Source organism: Miscanthus floridulus, chromosome 11, assembly GCF_019320115.1.
Source record: "Miscanthus floridulus cultivar M001 chromosome 11, ASM1932011v1, whole genome shotgun sequence".
NCBI classification, from domain to species: Eukaryota; Viridiplantae; Streptophyta; class Magnoliopsida; order Poales; family Poaceae; genus Miscanthus; species Miscanthus floridulus.
Window position 1 is genome coordinate 74,796,242 of NC_089590.1, and position 22,965 is coordinate 74,819,206.

Sequence of the window (22,965 nt, forward strand, 5' to 3'; positions counted from 1 at the left end):
TTTATTCATTCGGGTCGTTTCTGAATTTGTCTTGGTACTTGCAGCACCTCTTCGGGGTTGTTTTCTGATCAATCCGGGTTCTTTCTGAATTTGTCTTGGTACTTGCAGCACCTCTTCGGGGTTGTTTGCGCTTCGTCCAGGTTCTTTCTAAACTTGTATGTACATCATCCGTGTTGTTTTCTGATCAATTCGGGTTGTTTCTGGACTAGCTCTCAGGAGCGTGTTTTCCTGATCTCATGGTACAGATGTAGCTTTCCTGCATGTTAAACATAAAAATATATTGTAAATGACATTCTGGATATGAAGTCGGGAGCATGTCCCATATTTGAATAATCAATCAGGGGCGGGCCCCGGCATTATGGAATGTATATAAACTTTTTGCGTCTTGCTCTTGCTAGGCCATGCAAATTCCTCAGGTAGTGTCCTGTTACGTTTAAGCACTTGAATCTCTGGCGTATGGTTCAGAGGTTCATGACGTGACCATGTGAGCCTGGCACTCGGTTCGTGACCATCCATGTGAGTAGACAAGCTTCACGGATTAAGGCGTGTTCTACTTGAGGAATTCGGCGACCGTTAAGAGAAGACCTAGAGCACTATGTTTGCTCGCATGATGATTTTTTGTATCTTCCCTTGCTAGGTCGGTTAATTTTCTGGGTAGTAGCCTGTTACGTTTAAGCACTTGAATCTCGCGTATGGTTCAGAGGTCCATTGACGTGACCACCCGTATGGTTCAGAGGTTCTTTGACGTGACCATCCGTATGGTTCAGAGGTTCATTGACGTGACCATCCATTCGAGAAAACAAGCTTCACGAATTAAGGCTTACTATCCGAGAAAATTAACAGCCGTTAAGGGAAGATGATATGGCCACAGAGGCATACGAATAATATCCAGAATATATAAAAAATGAGACGTGACTTAGCTTGGTTTGTGGCCGTGTTGTCGATGGAGCTGTGGCGGTCATTGATGAAGCCGGACGGTTGTTGATTCCGACTAGTTGTCGACGGTGTGAGGCCCGCTCCCGACTAGTTTTCTAGTCGGGATGAGTAGTCGGAGTAGTCATCGGCGGACGTCACGGCATGGTCGAAGTAGCCATCAGTGAGTTGCCCATCGAAGTAGTCGAGACGAGTAGTCGAAGTAGTCGTCCGCGGTATGCGGCCGTCAATCAAGTGCGCAGCAGAGTAGTTGGACACCGCAGCTTCCAGGTTGTTGGCTTGCTTGACAGCCTGAAGTAGTCGGACAGTTTGTTTCTAGCTTGATGCAGTCGGACAGCTCGTTCGTGACTCGCCAGGTACTTGGACAGCTCAACGGCAGCTTGCGGCTTCACAGCTTGCTTCGTGTTCGAGGCGGACCCGAGCGGACAAAGTTGTTGTCGGCGCATCGCGGAGCAGCGACCAAGTTGGGGTGGCGCTTGGTCGTAGTCGTCGTTCTTGAGCCTGGTCATTGATGAGGTTGACCGAAGTCGTGGCGGATACGTAGATCATCAGCGAGTCAGGAAAGACTATCATGTGCACATGTGCCTCTCCCATGCATGACGTGAAGTGGGCCATCTGATTGTGTACATCTTTTTTGCTGAACGTCTGCGTGCTTTTGCTTGATCATTGAAATCATGTCCTTATTGACTCCGACTCAATCCCATGCCGAACAGGAGATGTTTCGTTGAATAGGAATCCACTACGGATCGTAGTGAAATGCGCGCCGAATCGACGAATTTGTCTAACTCCTTCGTACACATGTCGTGTATGCCGATGTAGATGGAATCCAGAACAGCGGCGGACTGGTTTCGAGCTGCCTCCCGAACGCCCGGTGAAGATGAGGTGTCCTGATGTCGGAGGGTGTGGCGACGTTGTTGGCGAGGGCAGAGAAAAGCTGCCGCCTCGGGCCAATGATCCGCCGTGGTTGATGTAGATGTTGAGGTCCGTCGAGCTCTCGGATGCAAATTCACCGAAATCCCCTACCTGGCGCGCCAGCTGTCGATGTTTTACCACCGACAACCCATCACGGGGTACCCGGGACGGTGATTTGTTCGGAGGGGTATCGGCGTTTGTAGGAACTCGATGGTAAACACAGGGAGACAACGATTTATACTGGTTCGGCACGCCGGAAAGTCACGGCGCCCTACGTCCAGTCTGGTGTGGATAGTATATTGCGCCCTGCGCTATTTGTTGTGTTGCGAGGTATGTTGTGGTTGTGAGTTCTGTCGGTTATGTGTCTCTCCTGATCTAGGGACCCCTGCCCTCCTTTATATAGTCCAGGAGAGGCGGGAGTCCTAGTCGGTTACAAAGTAGAAATCCTAGTAGGATTACGTGCAACTAATTCTAGTAGGATTACATGTAGGGAATCCTAGTTGGACTAGGTCTTCTTCTCTCTTCTACGTGGGAAACCCCATGGGTCCCGTATCGACAGGTGCCTCCTCCTCCTGTCCCACGGCGTCACGATGACCTCAGCGCGGGGGAGCTGGAGAGCGGCGCGGCGACCACGGCGTGGCAACGCGATGGCAGCGCTCATCCAGGGGTGAGTCCCCGCAACGGCGGCGCTCCGCCAGGGGCGCGTCCACGCCGGATCTGCATCTATGGCGAGCCTAGGCGCGGGATCTGCAACGGCTGCACGGAGTCAACGCGACGGTGACGGCAGCTGGGCGCGACGTCGAGCCAGGGTCGGCTCGGGCACTGTGGGCCGTCGCGCCCCGCGGCATAGCACGGCACGACTCGAGACCACAGTGCCGTGCCTGGGCCAAGACGGTGGCACGACAGCACTAATAGGCACGACACGACTAGCTACGCGTGCCGCATAGTGCCGTGCAGTGTCTGGCCGTGCTCGTGCCTGTGCCGTGCCGTGCGGCCCGGTTGGCCATGTATACAGCTGGGTCGTCCCATCCACTTGGGCCAATTTGCAAATACATGGGGTCCTTAGGGGGCCGAGACAGCAAACTGCCACGAGGGAGATCGTGAGTGAATCAGGCTTGGTTTAGTTCCAAAAACTTTTTTTAAAAAGTGCTATAGTAGCCATCACATCGAAACTTTTTTTTAAAAAGTGCTATAGTAGCCGACATGCAAATCACTTCACGCCTCGTTGTCCTGGGTCGACAGAAAATCAGAAGAGCTGTATCTGTATGTTAGCCTGTACTCGTATGTATAGCTAGACGTATGGGGGCTATGGGCTGCACGAACAGTAACATTTCACTGGAACAGTTCCTTTGACTTGTCTTCAAGACGTGCTGTATGAGAAGTGGCAAATCTAGGATTTTGTCTAAGGATATTCTATCCAAAAAAAATTCATATATAATTTGATAAATTTATTTAAGCAATTCGGTAATAATTGTAAAAGTGACAACATGATTCGGTATATATGCACTAAATAACACAATAATGCTTAAATTCATGGATTAAGTTCAAACCATCCATTAAATATAGTATAAATAGTTCAAAAGCCACGCTGATAATTGAAATAAGGCATAAAAGAGAACCAGAGACTTACAATGTTATTTTTGTGACTATTTTATTCGACGCTTTTGAAGGGACATAAATGTATTGATTATATTATCTTCATCAACTTCAAAGAAAATATCCCGCTCAATGAAAGTGACTAGATAGTCATTCAGAAGACTATCTCTCATCTTATTTTCTAACTTTGTTTTCACAAAAACCATTACAGAAAATACCCTTTTAACACTTGTCGTTACCACAGGTAGAAGCAATACCAATTGGAGAAGCTCATAAACCATATCATACACTTTGTGTCTCTTTATTTCAATAAGCTTAACTGAGAGATCAACAATGTTGTCTAGACCTTTAAATCTATCATCCTGTCTCATGTCATCAATATAATTATTTAGCTGCAATTCAAGTTTGAGCAAATTATTATTTGAGAACTCCTTTGGGTAGAACTCAACTAGTCTACGTACCTTCTGTGTATCCAAAGAAGCAAATGACTTGGAAGGAATGAAGGCTGACATACAAGACAACAACTCCATATTTATCTCGTCAAACCAATTATTAAGTTCTTGACTTATTTGATCAATGACATCAATATATACTTCTCTTCTAAAGTAGTCATCATTGGTTTGCTTTCGGGCACGAGCTTTCCTTGCTGATTTTCCATAAGGAACATAATCACCATCCATAGCAGGAACTTCAACACCATGTTTATCGTAAAAATAAAGGGACCTTCTAAGAAAATTATTCCAACCATCAGACCTTAATTCTTGCATTCTTTTCTTTGCCACATTAACAAGTGATATCGCATTAAGAGTATCTTGGTCCCTTCCTTGCAAACACTCAGATAACTCATCTGTATATCCAAGAATAATATACATTAAGTGTGCAAAGAAAACAAACTCAAAGTTCTCAAAAGCTCCGGTCACAAAATGTATACAGTTACCTAGAGCATTGTCCAAAACATACTTCTTCACTTCTTTACTATTTCTGGCAAGAAATTTCAAAAGTTCAATGAAGTTTCCTCTGTTGCTAGATTCTTCACTTTCATCGTATTCACGAAACGCCAACCGTTGATGCAAAAGAAACTTGATACACCTAAGTGAATAAGTCAACCTTTTCTTATAAAGACGAAGATCCTCATCACTCCACTTCTCAATATTATAATCAATTGCTACCTTGGGATTTGTAAAGCCAATGTATCTCTCTTGAGCTGCAATATGTGCCTTAGAACCCATATGTTTGCGAAGTTCTTTCTCTTCTATATTCCAATTCTTCCAGCCATCAACAGTAAATATGTTTGGCCCAGTACCCTTCTTGAACAAATAGCATATGAAGCAAAACACAACATCCTTCTTAATACTATACTCAAGCCAGTCATTATTGTTCATCCAACAATAGTTGAATCCCCGATCCCTATCTGAAATCTTTCTTTTTGAAAAATCACATGCAAAAGGTTTGAATGGACCTTTAATAATATATGCTCTTCGAATTGCATCTTGATCATTAACATGATAGTTTAGAATAGGACGTCTTTCACCTAGATCATGTGGAAGGCGATTGATGTCATAAACTGGTGGCAGTGAAGACGGTTGTGGCGGTGGCGGTGGCGGTGGTGGTGGCATAGGATTTACAATTTCCTCAACTACTATCTCATGAGTCCGCTCTTCCACCACAGGTTCAACCGGATCAGGATTAGAAGTAGCAGTAGTTGTCGCTGCCTTCTTCTTTGCTGCATGCTTCTAAAAAAGAGATGTAATGTCCCCGTTTCTCTTCATAACTACATAAATATTACAAAGAACACAATACCAAATAATTAAATAAATTGCGCTTGCACGATTGAACTATCACATGTGATTATGGGTCACTCACATGATACGAGTACTAAACAAAAGATCAATCTAGATCGACTCTGATGTTGGGAAAAATCCTCCACCTCGCCACGTGATAGATGATTCTATAATTTTAGCTCTAAGCAATTAGCAATTAAAAGTACACATGAATTTTTAAAAAAGCCGAACAACAAAGATTGAATTTCACCTGAACAACTTCGATCACAAATTCACCTTGTCAGTGCAAAAAGTGACCAACACGTAAATATTTGTAGTTTTGCCGTACATTGTGATCGGATGTGGCCTAGCACTCAATGACACATGTTTTATACTGGTTCAGGCAATGTGCCCTACGTCCAGTCTGAGTTGGTCGGTGACTTTATTTCTGAGCCCAGGTGCTCGAAGTTTGTTGTGGGGTTACAAACAGAAGGGAGAAAGATGGGGGTACAAGAGGTCCGGTCGGACTCTGGTCTGAAGGGACGAGAGTGATGGGAGCTCCGCTATGTGCTAAGTGTTCGAACGTTTATTGTTCATTGGGATCCTTGGTTATTCGGATTATGTGTGTTGTTCGAGTTGTTGTCGACTGATCCCTTTCTTTGAGAGAGAGCGCATCCCCTTTTATAGATAAAGGGAATGGCCTTACAAGTGAGTGAGAGAGAGTGTACGTATGCTAAGTCTTGTTGCCCACGCCATCTGGTACAAGATGATTGTAGGCGCCCATAACACTATTAATGTCAGATGCATGTGGGAGATTGCGTCGTCTTCTTCTGGTATGACAGACGTCGGTGCTTGCCACATTGTTGATGCCTAGAGGCATGCAAGGGGTTTTACCGTGTTCGTCTGGTATAGGAGTTTGCGGGCGCCCACAACACTATAGGGTAAATGTCGGCGCCCACAGAACTGCTTGGGTTCTGACATGCCTGGAAGGTTGCAAGGCACTCTTCTGACATGTCCTATCGGTACTGTTCTATAGGTGTATAGGGTACGGTCCTCGGTATTGCTGTTGACTTTGAGCGTCCTGCTTTACTTGCTCTGCCCATTTCCTGGTCCTCACTAAGTGGGTGTTCCTGGTTGGTTGGTCCCAGTCGGCTCCGACTGTGCCAGTCGGAGAAGGGCTATAAGCAGAGGTTCGGTGTATCCCCGATCGGAGATGCGGGTCAGAGTCAGAAGCGGTGTTTGGCCAGGCCTTTCGGTTAGAGAGGTGGGCTAGAGTCGTAAGTGAGCATTGTTCCTCCTTGGCCATGCCTTTCGGTCGGAGAGGCGGGCTGGAGTCAGAAGCAAGCGTTGTTCCTCCTTAGCGAGGCCTTCCGATCGGAGATTAGATCGCCCTTCTGGTCTATCGTTTAGGTATTTGGGCCAGCCCAGGAGTTGCGTGTCATTCGCAACGTCGTCTGCTGGGCCGAGCCTTTACTGGGAAGTCGGTCAATGAGGGACCATGGGTTTATGAACCCGACAGGAGCCCCCGAGCCCCCGGATGATTCGGGTAGAATCGTCTAGGGGGGTTTTTGTGTTGCCAGCGGGGGAAGTTTTGTTTCGTCAGTGGGTGCATGCGAGCGCACCCACGGGTGTAGCCTTGAGCCCCCGGGCGATTCGAGCATAATCGCCTGGGGGGTTTTATCAGCGGGCATGAGTGTGTGCATTTTGGTGGGCGTAGCCTCCCTTTTCTAGCTTCTGGCCCATCATTTCTAGGAGCGTGGTCCTAGGCATTTGGTCATGGCCAAGGGACTAGGCGAGATAGAGTTTTGTCTGCTGGGGCATCAGGCGTGCCGAGGGTTTTGGGTGAATTAGAGTCGTGGACCTGGGGATCAGGCGAGTCGAAGTTGCTAACCAAGGCGTCGGGTGTGCCGAGGGTTTCGGGCGAATCAGAGCCACTGATTTAGGGATCAGGCGAGTCTAAGTCGCTAACCAAGGCATCGGGCGTGCCGAGGGATCAGACAAGACGGACTCGTGGATCCAGGCATCGGGCGTGCTGGGGGATCGGGTGAGTCGGAGTCACAGACCCTGGCGTAGTGGAGGCATTTGGGTGTCTTGAGCCCCTGAGCCCCATTAGGCTTTGGTAGGGGTCAGTTGAGTTTTGTGCGTTAGCTTGTCCGTAGTTTCTCGCAACCGGAGGGGCTAAGCTAACATCTCTTGCCTCGATGGCTCGAGTGACGTGCTCACTGAGCTCGCTAACAGGCACGTTCGAGTGAAATCAAGGTCCATCGTTCATGACAGGGTCGGCATAGCCCTCATGTAACATTCCATTGCTCCTTAACCTGCAATCCGACAGATGTCTGGGTCGTTCAGGAGACCAACCTGGGTGACCCACTGGCCTCCCCTCAATGGAGATTCTATGGGTTTGGCTGAGGTTAGGATCGAACGAGAAGGTTGAGACGATCCTGTCTGCTTCGGGGCAGACTAGGCGAGGGTCACTCGAGGCTCATCTGTGTTTTCTTCCCTAGCTCTGTTTGACACGAGGTGGCCTCGAGCCCTTCGTGGGCCGGCCTTCGAACCCCGGTCGGTCATTGCTCATGCTAAATGAGGCAACTGCTGCTTCATGACGCAACACAGAGCGTTGTGATGCATTTAACTGCATATGCGATGCTTTTGGATGTATGGAATGAATGAATGCGTGCATGGATGAATGAATGTTTATATAAAAAATAGTGGGGGTTTGATAATGTTACCTTGATGACTCGAGTGACATGGTTTGATGAGCTCCTATCGGATATGTCCGACCAGGATCCACGTTCGTCGTTCATGATAGAGTTGGCATGGCCCACATGGGGCATCCCTCTACTCCTTACCTATCTCTCTACGTTCGCCTGAGCCATTCGATTGACTCAGGAAGCCCGTTGGTCTCTACTGGCGGAGATCCCATCATTTGGGCCTTTCCAACTCCTGCCTAGGAAGGCGGAGGGCCGCCTCCGCACAGTGGCACCTTGTTTCTTGCGCCCGACGTGTGGTAGTGGTGGGCCATACCCAGGCCATGTCCTGTCTGACCAGGCGCTGTTCCGTCGGGCAGGGTGCGTCACATCGGTTAGGGCGCATCCCATCCACATTGAATGAGAGAAGGGAGAGGGTTTTTCGCCCTTGTCATTTTGCCTTTCCCCAATCGCTGCACCTTTCCCAACTGTTGTGCCTATTTCTTTAAGTAGGGGAAGGGAGAGGGCTTCTGTTCCATTCCTTCGCCTATTCCTCATCTGCCGCCTCTTCTTCTTCTTCCTTCTCACCAAGAGCGTTTGAGTGTCGTGACGGTTCCTAGTAGAGAAAAGGGGAGAGCGAGGGAGAGGAGAAAACTCATAGATCCATTCACGAAACCCAGAGCGCAATGTCGAGCTGGAGGTCATCCGTCATGAGGGAGTCGGTGCTGGCTGCCTTCACCGAGAAGGGGTTTCTGCCACCGAAGGAGGTGGCGCATTGGAGGGCTCCTACGGGGGAGGGTTTCCCGTAACCTTGGGCCGACGAGGTTGTTTCCTTCCTCACTTTTTATGAGCGCGGGTTAGGATACCCCACACACTGGTTCCTGCGCGGGCTCCTTAATGAGTGGGACCTGGAGCTGCTGCACCTCAATCCGACTAGGGTGCTACATATCGCCGGCTTTGTCACCGTGTGCAAGGCCTTCCTTGGGATGGAGCCGCACGTGGACTTCTTCCGGTGGATGTTCTCTAGGCAAGCTTTGTCGGAGGGGAAGCCGCTCATGATCACGCCGGTGGGGGGCTTTGCGCTATAGAAGAAACCGAGACGTTGGGCTCGTACCCTGTGTACACCCCACGCGATTCCAATCGGTGGTGGCATGGGGAATGGTTCTACGTCAGGAATCCGGCAGAAGCGCCGTTCTCGTCTTTCACTGGCAGGAGGTTGGAGAAGCAGGAGAGCTGGTCGTGGGGCCCTGCCAGCCGGCAGAAGAAGAAGGTGGAGATTATCGAGGTGGAGCTCCAAAAGCTCGTGCGGTGTGGCCTTGATGGGGTGCGGGTGTTCCACACCCTCTTCCACCATCGGGTTACTCCACTAGCGGAGAGGACGCGGCCGATGTGGAAGTACAATGGCCTGACGGACCCCGACCGTGCATCGACGGAGGAGCTGCCGAACAACGAGGTGTGGAGTCGCCTTGTCCGGGTGCTGCAGCTGAGGCCTAAAGAGACCCTCAATGGAAAGCTCGGACCTCTCAACGCCATGACGGTGTCCAAACTGGTATGCTCCCTTCCCTTTACTCCATGTTCTTTTGCCCTTTGATCTCCTGGTTTTTTATTTTGAGTCACCTGTTTTGTAGGGACTTGGAGTTTACAAGTCCCAGCCGCACCTTCCGAAGGGACCGGAGGGTGTGGCTTGGTAGGCCACCCTAAAGGAGGCGACGGTTGAGAGGAGGAAGAAGAAAACCAAGGAGGCTCAGTAGAAGCATAAGAAGGAGATGGAGATAGCCCGGCGTGTGCGGGCTGGGGAAAATAGGAGCGACGTCGAGTTAGAGCTTGAGTCAGAGGACCCCACAGAGGTGGGTGATGATGTGATCTTCTCCGAGGAGGAGTAAGGCTGGGAGGTCATTGTGACCTCGGTGGAGCATCACGATCCTGCGGTCGCGTCCGCTGGTGGCGAGCAGGAAGCAGAGAGGCGCGGCGATGTTCCCACACCGAGGAAGCGTGCTGCGAGCGCGGACGCCGTCGGCGAACGGGAGGCGAAGCGGACGCGGTCACCACGCCCTTCTAAGGCATAGCTGGCCTTGTCCCCACCTACCCTAGGTGCGGCAGAGCAAGCCAGGTGGTCAGAGGAGCGGGTTTGCACCCGCGTGTCGTCAGGGCCAGCGCCAGCGCGCGACCCACAACGGGAGGATGCCCCGCTAGCTGCTCCGGTCGGCGTGACCTGAGCCGAAGGTCATGGTGATTCATGGGCTGAGCAGGAGCCAGTTGGGTTGACTCCCCCCTTGGTTGAAGTGAGGGGGTGTGGGTCGTGGCCCAGGAGTGGTCTTCGCCCGGCTGGCCTGTTGATGTTTTATCGAGGCTTCAGAGCCTACCGCTTCCATCCCGGTATGCCTTATTTGTTTCTTTTCGATCTCGCTATTGAGTTTTTTGGAGTGTGACTGACCTGTACTTTTTCGATAGTGGCCAGATGATGATGGGGCTAAGCATTGCACCAACTCCTATGCGGGAGGATTAGAGGCCCACCTTGCAGCACGCCGTGGCGAGCGGTGGGGAGAGCAAGGTGGTGGCGGTGGGATCCTTCCCTTCTGGGGGTGGCGCCCCTTGGGTCGGTCTCTAGTACGGTGGCAGTGACAGCGACGGTGTTCGCGGCGATCCCGGTGGTGATGGCGAAGGCCGCGTCGGAGGTCACTCTTGCGGCCCCTCCTCTACCGGCTATGACAGAAGAGGAGAGGAGACCGGGCTCCCTGTCTCGTTGGGCGGAGGGCCACACGGCTCACCCTCCCAGTCAGAGTTGAAGGTGCCAGGGGAGATGTGGCCTAGCTAGAGCCGGAACGCCTATTGGTGGCTCGTGAAATCGAGGTGGTGGAGATCCCTTCTAACGACGAAGCAGGTGACGAGGTGGAGCCGCCAGCGCCATCGCGGGAGCTGGCGATGGTCGAATCATCAGCTAGGCCTTCTAGTGGGCTAGGAGCCACTGACCTGGTGTGGCCCTGCCCTAAGGACCCGAGGAAGGTTCAGTTCATCCTTCGGGATGAGCAGGAGGATCAGCTTTGGGACATGTGGGGGAGATGATTCGTCATGGAGTCCGATCTCGCCCAACTGTCGGTGAAGCTTGAGGAGGCCTAGGAGATGGTTAAGTTCGTCCAGCGGGCGGTCATGGTCGACCTGCCCTGCATCATAGAGGTGAGTTTTCTGTGTTCGTCCTTGACCCCTTGGTCTTTCGTCGGTTGCCTCAGCATGCTTGCTTCGCGTTTCTATAGGGTCTAGAGGAGATGTCGAGCCGCAAGTCCCGTTTCCTCCAGATGGAGCATGCCTAGGTCACCGAGCTTGAGCGCGAGCTAGAGTCCGCCCATCGTGAGTCCCGAGACCAGGCGGTGGAGGCGACTGGGGCATGGGCGGTGGAGTTGCTTGTGGTGGAGCGGGCGACCGCCGTTGAGCGGGGGCTTGAGACGGCGAAGGTCCGCCAGGCGAAGATTGAGGCGGCGCTATGGAAGTCCCTAGCGGACACCGAGGTGGTGTTCCAAAGTTCCCTAGAGACCCTGGAGATAGAGCGGAAGGCCCTGGAGTCAGAGCAGAAGGCCCGGTCGGAGGCCGACCGGGAAGTGCTCGTGCTTCGTGGCTGGGTGATAGGGACGGATGAGGCGAACGTCTGGTTGTACGAGCAGGTGACTCAGCAGAAGGAGGTACTCTCCATCCTCAAGAACACCCACCTCGATACGTACCTTTTCTATTTTTTGACGTGCTGGTTTCTTCCTTTAGCTTGCTGCTGATCTTGTTGCCCTTCTTCTAGAGTTAGGTGGAAAGATGGAGTCGTTGGAGCAGGATCTAGGGACTGCCAAGGCAACGATTGGCCGGAATGTGGAGGCGCTAGCCAAGTCCCTTGAAGAGCGACGTGCTCTCGAGGGGGAAGCTGACCAGATGCACAATGTTGCCTAGCTTGTCGTCTCGAAGGTCTTTGGGTTGGCGCCAAGTACCAGCGCGCCCACCATCCGGCTGGTGGAGGTTTCGGATGAGGTTCGGACCCTCATCACCGATAGGCTATTCTACGGGACGTCGGGGGTGTTGACTTCAGTGGCGACGTACCACCCGGACCTGGACTTATCCGCCATCTGCAGCGGGTATGCCGACGGCTGGAGCGCGAAGGACATCCACTCGCTCGGGGAGAGCTTGCTTCCACATGCAAAGTTGGTGGCCAAGCAAATCTCCGCATAGTGGGTGATGGATGCTCGCCGTGTGGACATGGCCGAAGGCGCACGTCAGGGGGACGTCACCCAGCCTATGGGTGGCGCAGAGCCTGGGTCAAAAGCAGACGTCCCCCCGCCTCCGACCGAGCCGAACGTTTCCTAGTGGGAGGACGAGCACCCTACCCTCATCGGTCGAGCCGATAGCCTATCCCGCCGGGGAGCCATAGTACAAGTTTTTAGAGTAGAAATACTTTAGCAGATGTAAAAGATAATGCCGTGGGGGGAGCCCCTTGTGTAAAGTGCTTTTGTGTATTCATGAATACAATAACTTTGTTTTTGTGGTGGAACTACTTCGTTCGGGGAAGCTTGTCCTGTCCGTTCCTTATTTTTACCTTAGCATAACTTTGTTTTTTCTTCTTTTCTTTTTCGCACCTGCCCGTTCACACCATAGGCTGCAACCTTAAGAGCTCGGGCGTGGCCTGCGAGGCTCAGCTGCTCGTAACAATAGGTAGAGGCGGGGTGCGATCGGTCAGAATATTTAAAGCAAAGTTACGTAAGGTAATTAAAGGAACGAACTACCCTTTCGTTCGGGAAAAAGTGTATTTATCATATGATAGTAAAAAGAGAGGTGGCATCGCACCCCCGTGGAGCCCCCGAGCTACCCAGACCGAAAGTGTTTAGGCTAGGGTGCTTTATAGGAGCAAATGTTAAGTGAAAAGACGGTAAGACTGAATTTTAGGGGAAGAAACGACGTAGCTGTTCGCTGTTCCAAGTGTTGGTGAGAACATCGTCGTTGTCATCCTTCAGTCAGTAGGTGCCCGGTTAGATCACCTCGGTCGCCGTATAGGGACCTTCAATCGTCCGAATCCTTGCCTGCCATGCCCCTTTCTTGGCTGCTGCCTCCTTGCCTTTTCCTTCCTTCGGCCTGCCAGCCTGTCATAGAAAGCGTTTGAGGAGCTTACAGTCCTTGTAGTGGTGTTTGATGGGGTAGGCGTGGTTGGTGCATGGGCTCTCCATGAGCTCATTAAAGTGGTCCGAGAGGCCCTGCTGGGGCTGCTTGCCCATGTGATCAGCCGCGGTGACCAACGCGGAGTTGACCGGTCGGCGACGATCTTTCTTGTTTTTTTTGACCCTCTACGTGGAGGGGCCCTCGTCCTGATCCTCGCCCTTGGCCTTGCCTTTGTCCTAGCCTCCATTGAAGACCGCTCCGACCACCTCCTCACCGGAGGCATGGTTTGTGGCGAAGTCGAGCAGGTCGCGGGTGGTATGGGGCTTTAGGCAGCCAAGCTTGTAGATTAGGGACTCACAGGTTGTCCTAGAGAGGAATGCGGTGATGACGTCCATGTCGACAACATCAGGGAGGGAGTTGCATCTTTTAGAGAACCTACGGATGTAATCCCTTAGGGGCTTGCTGGACTCCTGCTGGTAGCTCTTGAGGTCCTAGGAGTTCCCAGGGCGGACATATGTCCCCTAGAAGTTCCCAACGAAGACCCTCTTGAGGTTCGTCCAGTCGCAGATGCTATCGTGCGGGTGGAATTCAAGCCATGCTCAAACATGTTCCCCCATGTAGATAGGGACGTGCTAAATGATGAAGTGGTCATCATCCACTCCATCGGCTCGGCAGGTGAGCCGGAAGTCTTTAAGCTATATACCGGGGTTTGTCTCCCCGGTATACTTTGCGATATTGGTAGGGGTCAGAAGCATTGTGGGAATGACGCTCTCTGGATGTGTCAGCCAAAGGCCCATGGTCTCGAGCCATCCAGGCTAGGACTCCAGTCGTCCGTCCGGCGACCGTGCCTAGGGTGCGTTTCACCACTGCTCGCGATGGTCCGACCAGGGTCTGTGTTGCCTGCCCTTATTGCCGCTCGATGGACATCAACATCATGCCAGTACCAACGCTAGTTGCTGATGATGCTACGAGTGTCTTGGTTTGGCCTAATCCGCTCGTGTATAGGCGATCGGTTTGGAGCAGGCGCCAGGTTAGGTCAGGGCATAGATGCGGCCTCCTGTGCCACGCTCGGCGGCTATAGCGGTGAGCGAGTGGAATGATTCATCTAGTGTGTCCCCACTCCCCTAGTGGGGAGAGAGGCCGTGAGTCGGTGTCGCGACACGGAGCTCTCCGCCTGTTGAACGGTGACTGTTTCCACCAGTGCCCAGAGGTTCCGGTGGATCGCCTGTTCCTAGGGGTCATTCGGCTCAGGAAGGCCACACAGAAGCATTGCCACGGCGATGATGTTCTAGCCAGCCTAAACGAATAGTGGGGGATCATTCTCCCCATCCATGATGTTGTGCTAGACCTGGCGTGCACGACCCCGGCACCGCTCACCAGGTTACGTGCATGGGGCCCAGCGTGGTGCGCCGAGCACGTCGGCGCATGTGGCGGCTAGTTCTACTGCCGTTGTCGTAGCTCCTCGTCGTGCTTTTGGCTGAGCACGTGGGTCCCCGCATGAGGGTCTAGAGGGGTGTGAGTCTACAAGGACTCCACCACCATCGATGGCTATCTCGGAGCATCCGTCATAGCGCACTCCTAGGATGGATGGTGGCTAGGTGCCACATCACCGATGCTAGAGCCGTCGCTCTCGACATCGTCATCCATGGGGTCAAGGAAACAGGTGGGAGCATAGCTCGCCATCTCCACGAATTTGGACGTCAGAGGGGGCAGCGCTAGCATCCTTCGAAGCCCCTAGGCGTACGCGTCCATGGGGGACGCGAGGCCATAGGGGAACCGGTCGCATGGCGGTCACGGCAGGGACAATAGGTTCCCTCCGGAGAATCGAGGAAAGACAGTAAAGAGCGAGTAAATAACAGTATGTACATTACTCATAGTGAGGTTTGAGCAGAGCGTTTGCTCGGAATGAAGCGCAGGTGCCTTGTCGTCGAAGTCGTGGGGTGTCCCAGAGCCGACGGAGGGTTCCCCTCCGACGGGCGCCGGGACGGATGCCTCCTCGCGGAGGTGTAGTATGCCGAGCCGGTCGGCGACGAAGTCCAGGCTTTCAAAGAGGAAGGCCTGGGACGGCTCGAAGATGGGTGGAACCCACGTCCCAACAGGTGGGGGTGCAGGAAACTCCAATAAGCCAAAGTGAGTCGTAACGCTTGAGCCCGCCATGGCAAAGGTGGCGGAAAAGTGGGCCATCCGATGACCAAAAGTGTGAATGTACAACGTCTTCCCCACGGATGGCGCCAACTGTTGATGCAAAAAGTGACCAACATGTAAATATTTGTAGTTTTGCCATACGTTGTGATTGGATGTGGCCTAGCACTCAATGACACAGGGTTTATACTGGTTTAGGCAATGTGCCCTACGTCTAGTTTGAGTCGGTCAGTGACTTTATTCCTGAGCCTAGGTGATCAAAGTTTGCTGTGGGGTTACAAATGGAAGGGAGAAAGATGGGGGGTACAAGAGGTTCGGTCAGACTCTGGTCTGAAGGGCCGAGAGTGATGGGAGCTCTGCTATGTGCTAAGTGTTGGAATGTTTGTTGTCCGTTGAGATCCTTGGTTGTTCAGATCGTGTGTGTTGTTCGAGTTGTTGTCGACTGATCCCTTGCTTTGGGAGAGAGCGCATCCCCTTTTATAGATGAAGGGGATGGCCTTACAAGTGTGAGAGAGAGTGTACATATCCTAAGTCTTGTTGCCCACACCGTCGGGTACAAGATGATTGTAGGCGCCCATAACACTGTTAATGTCAGATACATGTGGGAGATTGCGTCGTCTTCTTCTAGTATGGTAGACATCGGTGCCTACCATACTATTGATGCCCAGAGGCATGCAAGGGGTCTTACCGTGTTTGTCTGGTATGGGAGTTTGCGGGCGCCCATAACACTGTAGGGTAAATGTTGGCGCCCACAACACTGCTTGGGTTCTGACATGTCTGAAAGGTTGTAGGGCACTCTTCTGACATGTCCTAACGGCACTGACCTATAGGTGTACATGATACGGTCCTCGGTATTACTGTTGACTTTGAGCATCTTGCTTTACTTGCTCCATCCATTTCCTGGTCCTCATCGAGTGGGCGTCCCTGGTCAGTTGGTCCCAGTCGGCTCTGACTGTGCCAGTCGGAGAAGAGCTGTAAGCAGAGGTTCGGTGTATCTCCGGTCGGAGATGTGGGTCAGAGTCAGAAGCAGTGTTTGGCTAGGCCTTTCGGTCGAAGAGGCGGGTCAGAGTTGGAAGCGAGTGTTGTTCCTCCTTAGAGAGGCCTTCCGGTCGGAGATTGGATCGCCCTTCTGGCCTGTCATTTAGGTATTTGGGCTAGTCCAAAAGTTGCACATCGTTCGCAACGTCATCTGCTGGGCCAAGCCTTTGCTGAGAAGTTGGTCCATGAGGGACTCCGAGTTTATGAACCCAACACACCTAGATGCCGGTGGTCGGTGCCGTCGTAGGATAGGGCGAAGGCCGAACGGGACACGAGGTCACAAGGATGAGTGGCCGGTGCTGTCGTAGAGTAGGGTGACAGCCGATGGTGCGTCGGTGTAGGATAGGGCGAACACTCGAAGTCTAACCAACGCGCAACCTCAATCTATAATTCCGTATTGGCGTTGGCATTGTCCCTTGATCTTGTCTCCATCGCTGGCCGCATGGGCCGCGTTCCCGCTTGGGCCTCTCGCTCGCGGCTTGTGCTAGCACACGCTCAGGCAGTCAGGCTCGGCTCTCGTAGACTACAACAGATGAGTGTATATGTGTATATATATATGTATATATACTTGCTCTATTGCCGAAATTGCAGCGTATGCTAGTGCATACCCGGCATACCCTGTAGCTCTGCCACTATGTATGCGTAACTTGGTAAGGTAGGGGATGACAACTAGTCCTAGTAGGTGCACACGAACACGATAGGGGCCCGCATGGCCTCATGCCTGTGGTTGTGGCCTCGGCCCGGTGGCTCCTCCCACGCTCATGGGTGCGGTTTATTTATAGAATGGAGCAGTGGTCTCTGATTGGCGAGGAATTGGTGCCGTGGATCGACGACGTGGAGGCCGCGATGTGTTTGTCGAGTCTTCGAGATCTGACACTCAGCAAATCTGGGTTTGCCGAGTGTCGGATCGGGACACACGAGGTCACAAGGATGAGCTGGTACATAGGTCTTAAACTTTCGTTTAGGAAGTTTGCGCTAATGACCAAAGGATTCAAAAATCCATCGGCTCCAAATCGTCCTGTCAGGCGGTTGATCGTGGGCCTGATGGCTGTCTCCGTCAGGCCGAGTGGCCGACCACCGTTAGGCCACGGCGGCCAAGTGGCGGCCGTACGCCGGCGCTGCCCTGCTGGTCAGGCCATCACGGACACGACGATGCCACGTGCCTGCTGGTTGCTTATTTGCTTCACCCGCATCCATCTTGCCTCGCCAGTTCGCTAGAGCACGCGGAAGCCGAGCGCCGCGACGTCCACCATTGCCACCGAGAGCATCGCCGTCGTGCAGCTCCTTCGCTAGCCAGCCGCTGAGCAATTGCTCACAGCATTGAAGCGCCTAGCACTTCTCTACTCTCTCGACCCCTTCACAGCCCTAGTTGAGCCAAGGTGAGGGTCCTTTGGCGAATTCCGTCATTGCCGCCATGCCTGTCACCTCGCCGGAGCGTGAGCTCGCCGTGGCCCGAGCTGATCAGCGCTCCTCCATGCGCCCTTTCCTCCACATTGTCTTCCCCATGCCTCGTAGTGTCTCTAGTCCTACCTCGTCTAACCGCTACCGCCCGGATGTCACCGATGGGTGAGCCTCGCCGGAGCAAGCTTCGCCGCCGCGTGGGCCTCTCCATGGCTAAGCTTCCCGAGCACATCTCCTAACCCTAGATTAGCACGAGTAGTGTCGCCTGAGCACTGTGGTGCCGTAGGACCATTCACCTGGGCCAGCCATGGCTGGGGCCGGCCGGCGCACCATCGTGCCGCGCCACCGAGCCACCATGGCCGGCGATGAGCCGTCTCTAGTGCGCCTCAGCCCTAACCACTTACCTCTATAGATGCGACATGGTGAGGAGAACACCAAGGTGGGGTCGGTTTCGCCGGTGGACTCGCCGGCGGCGAGCTATCGCTGTTTAACCGCCGATCCCCACCGTGCTCTGTTTTAGTGCCGCTGACATGCGGGGTCCACTGACGTGTGGGTCCCAAGCGTCAGTGACTCAGCTCCTGAAAGCTAGTTCAAATATTCAGTTTTGGATGCTGTTTTGTAAAATTGATAGCTGAAGTTTGGTAGATCCAAATTGGGTGGTTCCAATTTTGTTAGGATCATGGTTAAGTGTAGTATTTAGGAAAAATATAACATGAACACTTGTAGTGGAATTTTTGGAAGAATTAAATTGAAACTTGAAATATGTTTTTAAATGAATGCAAACTTGTTTAATTTATATCTTGAGTTCCTGTGCTCCAAAAATTATGAAATTTTGTGGGTGAGCTCTTCTTGATGAGGAGAAGCTCTGGTAAAAATCAGTGCATGTATGGTTTATGATTTATAGATTTTCCTTTTATCATTGGACTATCCTTATGTGATTTTTAGTAATTCATATATGAATTCAATGACCATGAAATTTATTGGAGGATGTCCTAGTACCTTAAAGATGCTAGAAAAAATACAAAATCTGTTGCTCGACACTTTTCACTAGGGTTTCCTATTTATGTCATTTGAAGCCTTTATGCCCTGTCATTTTTGTGTAGGATGTTATACTTGTTAAAATGATGTGAAATTTATGTAGTAGCCTATTGGAGACATATCTAAGGTACTGTAATTTTTGTAGAATTTTCTGTACACTTTGGATATGTGTTTATTATTTAACCTAATTATCTAAATAAATTAATAAAGGAATGAAAATAATTTATTTAGGAAGGGCCACTATGTTTTCTTATGTTCATTTGATGTATATTCACTGTTGGTAATATTGGTAGTACTCATGGTGCTATTCGTGTATGTAATGAAATATTATTTTCACTATAATTCTATTATAGTGACTTTCTGGACAGATTTTAGAGTTAAGCAGATTAACTGGTGAATTTGATGTTTGCTGTGAAAATGGTCAATAACAAAGTTGTAGGAAACTTGTTTATATAGCTTGTGTCAAAATTTCAAGACATTTGGCCTAGTAGTTTGAGAGTTATCTCAGTTGGAAGACAGCACTCCCAACTGCCTACTCTCTGGAATTCGCAGACAGTTTTGAAAGATCAATCTGTTTGACCTAGTTTGAGTTTGAATTAGACTTTGGTGATTAAATAAAAGTTGTAGACAATTTTATAAGCTTTCTAGAAAGTCTTAAATCATGGTATTTGGATCTGTATAACTTCAGTTATGGATCAAACTTGTAGCTGCTGTTTGCAGCCTGAAAACTGTTGAGTGCAGTGAATGACTTGTTTGCTTTATATGAGTTGATGTGATGATTTAGATGCTAGGCTAATTAAGATAAATTGTTAGTTGTAGGTGCTATACCTCTTACTGAATATGAACAATTTTATGTTAGGTTATTAGAACTTGGTGAGTGTGCCGTTCTTGTTTTCTAAAAGAGATATGCACCTACTCGGTAAAATCGATGTTAATCTTGTATCATCATGTCTTTCATGCGTCCATCCATACATGGCTGTACATTTCATCATCACCTTCCATCTCTTGTGCATGCATGATTCTTATACTATGCATATGCATGTAATAGGTGTTCCGGAGGGAGTCACGCTTCTGGAATTCGAGCAAGTACTTCCGGAGGAGCAGCAGCAAGCTCAGGAGCAGGAGGTGCAGACACCCGAAGAAGGAGACGACAAAGAAGTTCTTAAGTGTCCCGATCACCAACCTTCGTCTTTTCTGAAAGGCAAGCCCCGGAGCATTCTAAGTCTCCTATGTTTTGAAAATGGTTACTTTGAGTATCTTTATTTGTGATGCATTAAGTGATAGGAACTAGATGCAAACACTTATTGCATATATATATCTATTCATTGTCCAGTAAACGTACCCTGAATCCTATTTAGGTCCAGAAGCGAATCAAAGCTTAGCCTTGCTTAGACCGGTAAAAGTCAGGTGATTTCCTATCACCTGCAAGTTAGGATAATGTCTGGTCACGGTCGGCTATATTTGCTATCATAAAAAATAACCATGTGTTAATAATGAATTGTGATCGGGCGGGATGTCGATAGAGAAGCAACAAGGCAAGGAGGTCTTGGGTGTGGATCTATCCCCGTCTATGTCGGTTAAGGACCGATTCGTTGTACGTACTCATGTCATGTTGAACGCATGCCTATCACTTAGTTGGCCGAATAACTCGTTTCGACCACGAAGCCGAGTAGCTCAATTCAGGCCGGAAGTCTGGGAAGTGAAAGTGCGCACCCTGGCGGTAGTAAGGATGTGCGGGGAGCTATTGGCGTAAGTCTGAGTTGAGATTGACCACCTAGCAGAGCAGACTCCCTGAGGGTGCGGCGCTACTCAGAACCGCGATTCCTGAGTTGTACCAAAGTTGACCTAAGGCTGCCTTCGCGCGGTATGCCTGAGTTTGTGTTAGGAATACCCCTCCAGCTGGATAGGAATCGATTCGAATCGTCGTCTCTCCCGGATAGTGAGAACTTGATTGAGCAGCGGCAACGTAGATGCACTTAATTGAACTTGATGGTTAAATCGATGATGATGATGATACAACATTATACCGGATATGGTTACTAATGTTTGGAGTTAAATCAATTGCTTGCTCTAGTACAGGTGCTAATCTAGTTGACAGGTTAATATTGATAACTTGCTGCTTACTCATAAATTAAATTATGCTCTCATATCACTAAAGCTTTTATGCAAAATGGTTGTCAAGCAAGATCCACCGATAAAGCCTTGCATACTCCTTGGTGTCATTTATTTCTGGTTTACGACGGGTAAGTCTAGCTGAGTACATTCTCGTACTCAGGGTTTATTCCCCCTTGTTGCAGATGACGTGCTCTATAACGGCTACTGCAAGTATTGTCTCTACCCTGCGGGGGATGAAGACTAGATCATGGGCATGATCATCTATGTTATTTTATCTTACTGCTTTTGCAGGATATGACTATGGAACTGGCTTGTATTTGAATCAAGTGTGTGTGATGTTCTCAAACTACTTTGCTTCCGCTATTTGTGAACTCGTTTTGTAATAACTATGTGAACTCTGATGTATGAGGTACTTGTGAAATGGATATAGCATGTGGCTTGTTATGTTGAATTACTGTGATCTTGGTTGTATGTAAGTTGGTTTGAAACGCGGTTGGACAGTTTGTGGGTCAATTGTCAAGGCTGTCCAACGAAGCAGCGTTTCGGTTTCACGAGTCTAGAGGGCAGGGGCCAGGCGTTCTCGCAGCTTTTGTGGAGGTAAACATAAACTTGTCCATTCCGAAAATGTTTCTTTAGTGTATATGCGTTTGGGAAATGCACTAACTTTAACGTCTATTTATGCAGAAGGTGAAGAAGAGTTGCAGGAAACTAGCTCAGAAGCTGAGCTGCATGGACACTCTTTATGAGGAACCGCCACTCCCGACGTGGTCGGGTGGCACGTCTTCAACCTCTTTGAGGACATCAGCCGACTCTTCTCAGCCGATGACAGGTGCCACTTCCGTGGTGCGTACACCACCACATCATAGCGCTGGGAAGGACACTGCAACCGAGGACGACGAGGACGACGATGACGACGACGACGACCCCCCGGGCTTCCGTAGACAGCACGACCAGTGGGACGATTGGCCGCAGGACGAGATCGGCATGTCTCAGCTAGGTGGTGCCCCGCTTGGTACCCAAGGAGCCTCACAGGTACTAACAAAGGTAGTTTCTTTAAATACGTATGCTACATGAACTAACGATCATAAAGAATTATAAGTAATCGTGCATATCATATACTTGCAGGGTACGAGCCGTACTCACCGTCGACGCGACCATACCGACGTTGGCTACACTCCCAATGTGTTACCAACAAATCCGAAGAGACAGAGGCGTCCGAGGGATCCTTACACTCCTGGGTCTTAGTTTGTTAGGTCAAACGAATATTGGCGTCCGAAACTTGCGGGGTTATTTGGTTATGTTATGTCAAACTTATGTCGAACTAATGAAAATGTTATGTGGCAGCTTGTCAACTTGTGCACGGACATCATTTATTTGCTTCATATTCGCTTCTATGCGTCGCGGTAGCACTGCCGGCGAGATTAAGTAGCAACTAGTTCGGAAACTAGCAGTCCCGCCGTATCTCGACGCCGGTGGCCGGCGTCTTGCGCGAGGGGTCGAGGAAGCCGGGGTCCATGGTCGCGTCGCCGCCGATCCTACAATATGGGGCTAAAAAGCCTAAGAAATTAGTTCCCTTAGAAAATATTCGTTTCAATCCGATCCAATTTTTCGTAATCGATTAGGTAACATGGTGGTTAACCGTATTATGAAAGACGGAAAAAATCATTGCCTTATCAAATTCTCTATTCGGTCGTGAAACTAATTCAATAAAAGACAGAAATAAATCCACTATTGATTTTACGTCTAGCAATACTTAGAATAACTCCCATTATCGGCGTGACGTGTTCCGATTAAACCGTCCAGGTACCGCCGGGCGGGCAGCGGGTGCGGCGGCTAGGCGGGCTTGCTGCTCGGGCAGGCGGGACTGGCCGCGGGGTTTTATTCGGCTCTGCCGCGCCACGGCTCAAGGCGCGTCACTGCCGCGCCAAGGTCGATGGCGCGGCAGACCCTGCCCCGTCAGCGGTCAGCGATTCCGGTCGCCGCCACGTCAGCCCTCTGCCGCGCCACCATGCATGGGGCGACACAGGCATTTGGCCGCGCCAGGGCAATAGGCGCCCGTCGTAGGATAGGGCGAAGGCCGAACGGGACACGAGGTCACAAGGATGAGTGGCCGGTGCTGTCGTAGAGTAGGGTGACAGCCGATGGTGCGTCGGTGTAGGATAGGGCGAACACTCGAAGTCTAACCAACGCGCAACCTCAATCTATAATTCCGTATTGGC